This window comes from Eleutherodactylus coqui, chromosome 3 (genome assembly GCF_035609145.1).
Source record: "Eleutherodactylus coqui strain aEleCoq1 chromosome 3, aEleCoq1.hap1, whole genome shotgun sequence".
Lineage (NCBI taxonomy): Eukaryota > Metazoa > Chordata > Amphibia > Anura > Eleutherodactylidae > Eleutherodactylus > Eleutherodactylus coqui.
In genome coordinates this window covers 219,856,430-219,865,331 of record NC_089839.1, presented here as the reverse complement: position 1 = coordinate 219,865,331, position 8,902 = coordinate 219,856,430, and positions in this window count along the sequence as shown.

The window sequence follows — 8,902 nt, the reverse complement described above, 5'->3', positions numbered from 1 at the left end:
CAGGAGGCAGGATCGCAGAGAGGAGCTGGGAATTTTCCAGCAGGACACCTACTGGGATCAGAGGTCAGGAAGTCGGTCCTCCCTTCGGTAGAATCGTCTCCCAAAACGCTGGCTCGGGCGGTTCATCCGGCCTGCATTTCTTCCACCGCGAGCTGCGGTCTGTCTTCTGCCTTCTCTCTGGCGCTGCTTGTCCATGGGAACAGCGGGAGGCGCAGGCGTAACGCTCTGAAGCTCCCCTATAAGGCGGGGAGCGGAGTCTGATCACATCATGCTTGACACGATGACGCAATGTACAAAACTATAACTACTATAATACTGCCCCCTATGTACAAGAATATAACTACTATATTACTGCCCCTATGTACAAGAATATAACTACTATAATACTGCCCCCTATGTACAATAATATAACTACTATAATACTGCTGCTATGTACAAGAATATAACTACTATAATACTGCCTCCTATGTACAAGAATTTAACTACTATAATACTGCTCCTATGTACAAGAATATAACTACTATAATACTGCCCCTACGTACAAGAATATAACTACTATAATACTGCCCCCTATGTACAAGAATATAACTACTATAATACTGCCCCCTATGTACAAGAATATAACTACTATAATACTGCCCCCTATGTACAAGAATATAACTACTATAATACTGCCCCCCTATGTACAAGAATATAACTACTATAATACTGCTGCTATGTACAAGAATATAACTACTACAATACTGCTCCCTATGTACAACAATATAACTACTATAATACTGCTCCCTACGTACAAGAATAAAACTACTATAATACTGCCCCTATGTACAAGAATATAACTACTATAATACTGCTCCCTAAGTACAAGAATATAACTACTATAATACTGCCCCCCTATGTACAAGAATATAATTATTATAATACTGTTCCCTATGTACAAGAATATAACTATTATAATACTGCCCCCTATGTACCAGACTATAGCTACTATAATACTGCTCCCTATGTACAAGAATATAACTACTATAATACTGCCCCCCTATGTACAAGAATATAACTACTATAATACTGCCCCCTATGTACAAGAATATAACTGCTATAATACTGCCCCTATGTACAAGAATATAACTACTATAAAACTGAACCCTATGTACAAGAATATAACTATTATAATACTGCTCCCTATGTACAAGAATATAACTACTATAATACTGCCACCTATGTACAAGAATATAACTACTATAATACTGTTCCCTATGTACAAGAATATAACTACTATAATACTGCTCCCTATGTAGAAGAATATAACTACTATAATAATGCCCCCTATGTACAAGAATATAACTATTATAATACTGTCCCCTATGTACAAGAATATAACTACTATAATACTGCTCCCTATGTACCAGACTATAGCTACAATAATACTGCTCCCTATGTACAAGAATATAACTACTATAATACTGCCCCCCTATGTACAAGAATATAACTACTATAATACTGCCCCCTATGTACAAGTATATAACTATTGTAATACTGCCCCCTATGTGCAAGAATATAACTACTATAATACTACTCCCTATGTACAAGAATATAACTACTATAATACTGCTCCTATGCACAAGAATGTAACTACTATAATACTGCCTCCTATGTTCAAGAATATAACTACTATAATACTGCCTCCTATGTACAAGAATATAACTATTATAATACTACCCCCTATGTACAAGAATATAACTATTATAATACTGCCTCCTATGTACAAGAATAAAACTACTATAATACTGCCTCCTATGTACAAGAATATAACTACTATAATACTGCCTCCTATGCACAAGAATATAACTATTATAATACTACCCCCTATGTACAAGAATATAACTACTATAGTACTGCCTCCTATGTACACAAATAAAACTACTATAATACTGCCTCCTATGTACAAGTATATAACTACTATAATACTGCCCCCTATGTACAAGATTATAACTACTATAATACTGCCGTTATGTACAAGAATATAACTACAATAATACTGCCCCTTATGTACAGGAATATAACTACTATAATACTGCCCCCTATGTACAAGAATATAACTACTATAATACTGCTCATATGTACAAGAATATAACTACTATAATACTGCCTCCTATGTACAAGTATATAACTACAATAATACTGCACTCTATAGACAAGAATACAACTACTATAATGCTGCCCTTTATGTACAAGAATATAACTACTATAATACTGCCCCTTATGTACAGGAATATAACTAGTATAATACTGCCTCCTATGTACAAGAATATAACTACTATAATACTGCTCATATGTACAAGAATATAACTACTATAATACTGCCCCCTATGTACAAGAATATAACTACTATAATACTGCCTCCTATGTACAAGAATATAACTATTATAATACTGCCTCCTATGTACAAGAGTATAACTACTATAATACTGCCTCCTATGTACAAGAATATAACGACTATAATACTGCTCCCTATGTACAAGAATATAACTACTATAATACTGCTCATATGTACAAGAATATAACTACTGTAATACTGCCTCCTATGTACAAGTATATAACTGCAATAATACTGCACTCTATGTACAAGAATACAACTACTATAATACTGCCCTCTATGTACAAGAATATAACTACTATAATACTGACCCTTATGTACAGGAATATAACTACTATAATACTGCCCCCTATGTACAAGAATATAACTACTATAATACTGCTCATATGTACAAGAATATAACTACTATAATACTGCCCCCTATGTACAAGGATATAACTACTATAATACTGCCTCCTATGTACAAGAATATAACTATTATAATACTGCCTCCTATGTACAAGAGTATAGCTACTATAATACTGCCTCCTATGTACAAGAATATAACTACTATAATACTGCTCCCTATGTACAAGAATATAACGACTATAATACTGCTCCCTATGTACAAGAATATAACTACTATAATACTGCTCCCTATGTACAAGAATATAACTATTATAATACTGTCCCCTATGTACAAGAATATAACTACTATAATACTGCTCCCTATGTACCAGACTATAGCTACTATAATACTGCTCCCTATGTACAAGTATATAACTACTGTAATACTGCCCCCTATGTGCAAGAATATAACTACTATAATACTACTCCCTATGTAGAAGAATATAACTACTATAATACTGCCCCCTATGTACAAGAATATAACTACTATAATACTGTTCACTATGTACAAGAATATAACTACTATAATACTACCCCCCTATGTACAAGAATATAACTACTATAATACTGCCCCTTATGTACAAGAATATAACTACTATAATACTGCCCCTATGTACAAGAATATAACTACTATAATACTGTACCCTATGTACAAGAATATAACTACTATAATACTGCTCCCTATGTACAAGAATATAACTACTATAATACTGCTCCCTATGTACAAGAATATAACTACTATAATACTGCTCCCTATGTAGTAGAATATAACTACTATAATACTGCCCCCCATGTACAAGAATATAACTACTATAATACTGTTCCCTATGTACAAGAATATAACTACTATAATACTGCCCCCTATGTACAAGAATATAACTATTATAATACTGTCCCCTATGTTCAAGAATATAGCTACTATAATACTGCCCCCTATGTACAAGAATATAACAACTATAATACTGCTCATATGTACAAGAATATAACTACTATAATACTGCCCCCTATGTACAAGAATATAACTACTATAATACTGCCTCCTATGTACAAGAATATAACCATTATAATACTGCCTCCTATGTACAAGAGTATAACTACTATAATACTGCCTCCTATGTACAAGAATATAACTACTATAATACTGCTCCCTATGTACAAGAATATAACTACTATAATACTGCTCCCTATGTACAAGAATATAACTACTATAATACTGCTCCCTATGTACAAGAATATAACTATTATAATACTGTCCCCTATGTACAAGAATATAACTACTATAATACTGCTCTCTATGTACCAGACTATAGCTATTATAATACTGCTCCCTATGTACAAGAATATAACTACTATAATACTGCCCCCTATGTAGAAGAATATAACTACTATAATACTGCCCCCTATGTACAAGAATATAACTACTATAATACTGTTCCCTATGTACAAGAATATAACTACTATAATACTGCCCCCCTATGTACAAGAATATAACTACTATAATACTGCCCCTTATGTACAAGAATATAACTACTATAATACTGCCCCTATGTACAAGAATATTACTACTATAATACTGTACCCTATGTACAAGAATATAACAACTATAATACTGCTCCCTATGTACAAGAATATAACTACTATAATACTGCTCCCTATGTACAAGAATATAACTACTATAATACTGCTCCCTATGTAGAATATAACTAATATAATACTGCTCCCTATGTACAAGAATATAACTACTATAATACTGCCCCCTATGTACAAGAATATAACTACTATAATACTGCCCCCTATGTACAAGAATATAACTACTATAATACTGCCTCCTATGTACAAGAATATAACTACTATAATACTGCCCCCTATGTACAAGTATATAACTATTGTAATACTGCCCCCTATGTGCAAGAATATAACTACTATAATACTACTCCCTATGTACAAGAATATAACTACTATAATACTGCCTCCTATGTACAAGAATATAACTATTATAATACTACCCCCATGTACAAGAATATAACTACTATAATACTGCCTCCTATGTACATGAATAAAACTACTATAATACTGCCTCCTATGTACAAGAATATAACTATTATAATACTACCCCCATGTACAAGAATATAACTACTATAATACTGCCCTTATGTACAAGAATATAACTACTGTAATACTGCCTCCTATGTACAAGTATATAACTACAATAATACTGCACTCTATATACAAGAATACAACTACTATAATACTGCCCTCTATGTACAAGAATATAACTACTATAATACTGCCCCCTATGTACAAGAATATAACTACTATAATACTGCTCATATGTACAAGAATATAACTACTATAATACTGCCCCCTATGTACAAGAATATAACTACTATAATACTGCCTCCTATGTACAAGAATATAACTATTATAATACTGCCTCCTATGTACAAGAGTATAACTACTATAATACTGCCTCCTATGTACAAGAGTATAACTACTATAATACTGCTCCCTGTGTACAAGAATATAACTACTATAATACTGCTCCCTATGTACAAGAATATAACTACTATAATTCTGCCCCCTATGTACAAGAATATAACTACTATAATACTGCTCCCTATGTACAACAATATAACTACTATAATACTGCTCCCTATGTACCAGACTATAGCTTCTATAATACTGCTCCCTATGTACAAGAATATAACTACTATAATACTGCCCCCTATGTACAAGAATATAACTACTATAATACTGCCTCCTATGTACAAGAATATAACTATTATAATACTGCTCCCTATGTACAAGAGTATAACTACTATAATACTGCCTCCTATGTACAAGAATATAACTACTATAATACTGCTCCCTATGTACAAGAATATAACTACTATAATACTGCTCCCTATGTACAAGAATATAGCTACTATAATACCGCCCCCTATGTACAAGAATATAACTACTATAATACTGCTCATATGTACAAGAATATAACTACTATAATACTGCCTTCTATGTACAAGAATATAACTATTATAATACTGCCTCCTATGTACAAGAGTATAGCTACTATAATACTGCCCCTATATACAAGAATATAATTACTATAATATTGTCCCCTATGTACAAGAATATAACTACTATAATACTGCTCCCCTATGTACAAGAATATAACTACTATAATACTGCTCCTATGTACAAGAATATAACTACTATAATACTGCCCCCTATGTACAAGAATATAACTACTATAATACTGCCCCCTATGTACAAGAATATAACTACTATAATAATAATAATAATAATAATCTTACATAGACAGGGGGGAATACAGAAAGACAAAATACAAACATTACAGAACCACGGTTACATATAGTAATCAGTTGATGGAAACAATAGGGGTGAGGGTCCTGCTCCAACGAGCTTACATACTACAAGTAATGGGGTGATACAGAGGGTAAAGGGGCTGGAGATGTGCACAGTATGGCGAGGTGGAGAGTGAGCGATGCTATACACATAGACAATGGTCAGACATTTAGCCGTGTGACGGCAGAAACGGTGTGACTGCAGGAGCGGTTTATGATGGCTAGCAGGGATTGCAGTCAGTAGGTCAGGGAGCATGTTATCAGGCGGAGTACAGAGAGGTTTGTTTAGGGAATGCAGTATGCCTCCCTGAAGAGGTGCGTTTTTAGAGCACGCCTGAAGTTCTGCGAGTCCTGGATTGCTCGGGTAGCCTTTGGTAGTGCGTTCCAGAGGACCGGTGCTGCTCTGGCGAAGTCTTGGAGGCGGGAATGAGAAGTTCGAATTAAAGGGGCGCTCAGTCTGGTTTCATTAGCAGAGCGGAGAGCCCGGGCTGGTTGATGGATTGAGATGAGGGAGGCGATATAGGGTGGCGCTGTACTGTGGAGGGCTTTGTGGATGAGGGTAGCGAGTTTGAATTGAATTCTGTATTTAAAGGGCAGCCAGTGCAGTGATCGGCACAGGGCAGAGGCGTCCGAGTAGCGGCTGGACAGGAAGATGAGCCTGGCTGCCGCATTCAGGATGGATTGGAGGGGGTAGAGTCTGGTGCAGGGGAGGCCGATCAGCAACGAGTTGCAATAATCGAGCCGGGAGTGGATGAGGGCGACAATAAGCGTTTTTAACGTCTCCACAGTGAGAAAAGAGCGGATTCTTGCGATGTTCTTGAGGTGCAGCTGACATGTTCGGGCCAGAGATTGGATGTAGGGGGCAAAAGAGAGATCAGAGTCAAATATGACCCCAAGGCAGCGGGCGTGTTGTCTAGGGGTTATGGTGGCGCCACACACTGAGATGGAGATGTCAGGAGGAGGTCGGTTAGTGGAGGGTGGAAATACCAGTAAGTCAGTTTTAGAGAGGTTTAGTTTTAGGTAGAGAGAGGACATGGTGTTAGAGACAGCGGACAGACAGTTAGTGATGTTTTGGAGGAAGGGTGCAGAGATGTCACGGGCAGAGGTGTATAGCTGGGTGTCATCAGCGTACAGGTGGTATTTGAGGCCAAAACTCCTGATGGTTTGTCCAATAGGGGCTGTGTAGATAGAGAAGAGAAGGGGGCCGAGGACCGAGCCCTGGGGGACCCCAACAGCAAGGGGAAGAGGAGGGGAGGTAGAGCCAGCAAAGGAGACACTGAAAGAGCGGTCAGATAGGTAAGAGGAGAACCAGGAGAGGGCAGTGTCCTTTAGGCCAATGGAGCCTCCTATGTACAAGAATCAAATTCACGGTAATTTGTTCTATAATCACAGATAATTTCGTGCTAGATGTGCTGAGAGGAAGGAAAAAACTAAAAAGGGACTAGCAGGCGGAAGTGACAAATGTTGTGGTTTTTCGCGTCTCCAGATATCCTCATTTATAGGAACCTTTTAAGGAAATAACCAAGCCCTTTACTCGGAATGACTGGTATAGACCATACCGCCTGCATCTTACCGCTCTGGTGTTGAGTCTCTTGTACATCTGGGTATAATTTAACTCTTTTGCAGCTCCATTATATTGTGTGTCACTTTTTTTACAATTTGTAAGGCTCTCTTCACGTTTCCCTTTTCTTATATAGCAGAAGAATAAAAATAAAACTGCCACCAAACCTGCCAAAATGACAGAAGCCTTTGGCGCTGATGAAACCCATTGATTATAATGGGTTCCGTAATTTGTACTAGAAAAAAATAAAGTAGCAGCTAATATTTTTTGGGGGGCGCTTATGATCAAACCCCTGCATGAAATAAGCAGGCGGAAGTGTGAATACAACCTGAGATCTCTGTTTGCTTTTGAGGAAGGGGAGCTTTTTCTCTTACATTGCGATAGTGAAAACCTGACCTGGTCCTGCTCACACAGCTGAGGTATTGTCACAGTGTATGAGTGCAGCTAGGGGTCTGCTGAAGTCTATGGACAGAGATTTCTGCAGCTCACAGAGGAGGAATGTGGTGGATTTGCATCACTGATATGTACTTCGCAGGTTGTAACTTGCGTTCTCCCAGACGTTGTAGCTCAGTTGTATTTTTCCACTAGTTCTGTGTGTGTTTGTGTAGGTATTCCTGCTATGGATATTCATGGCATCACTCCTCTGCCTGTTTCCCTTCCTCCCAATGCCTCTAATGGAGCTGTCCATCTTTTGTTTTTTAAATTGGTGGGGCAGTAGTACGTTGAAATGGGTACATATTGGGCATTACTACATTCAAGGGCCAGTATTATTGTCTGGGGGCAGTTGTACTATCACTTTCTATGGGCATAAAGGGGCATTATTATTGTCTGGCACAGGGTCGGGACAAGAGGATTTGGCAACCTTTGGCAGGTTATACAAGTTGCACCCCTGTAGTCCCCAAAATCAATAAAAGGACAAAAACGTTACTTTTTAATGAAAGAGATTTAAACACCTTTTAAAATAAATAGATACAGGCACAATACTTAATCTGGTGAGTCATTTTTACTTTTCTTCTCCATTCGGCCCAGACCGTCCTGGCAATTTTTCCTGAAGACCATGGCATTTTCTGCCAAACATCTTATAGCATAGCTATAGTGGGTACAGAATTAGTAGTCACACCCAGCCTCTGGAACATGGTAGCTTGTAGCTCTCCCCACCTCCCCCCTGCCCTTGAGGGACAAGGGCATTATTACTATGCTGAGGAACAAAGG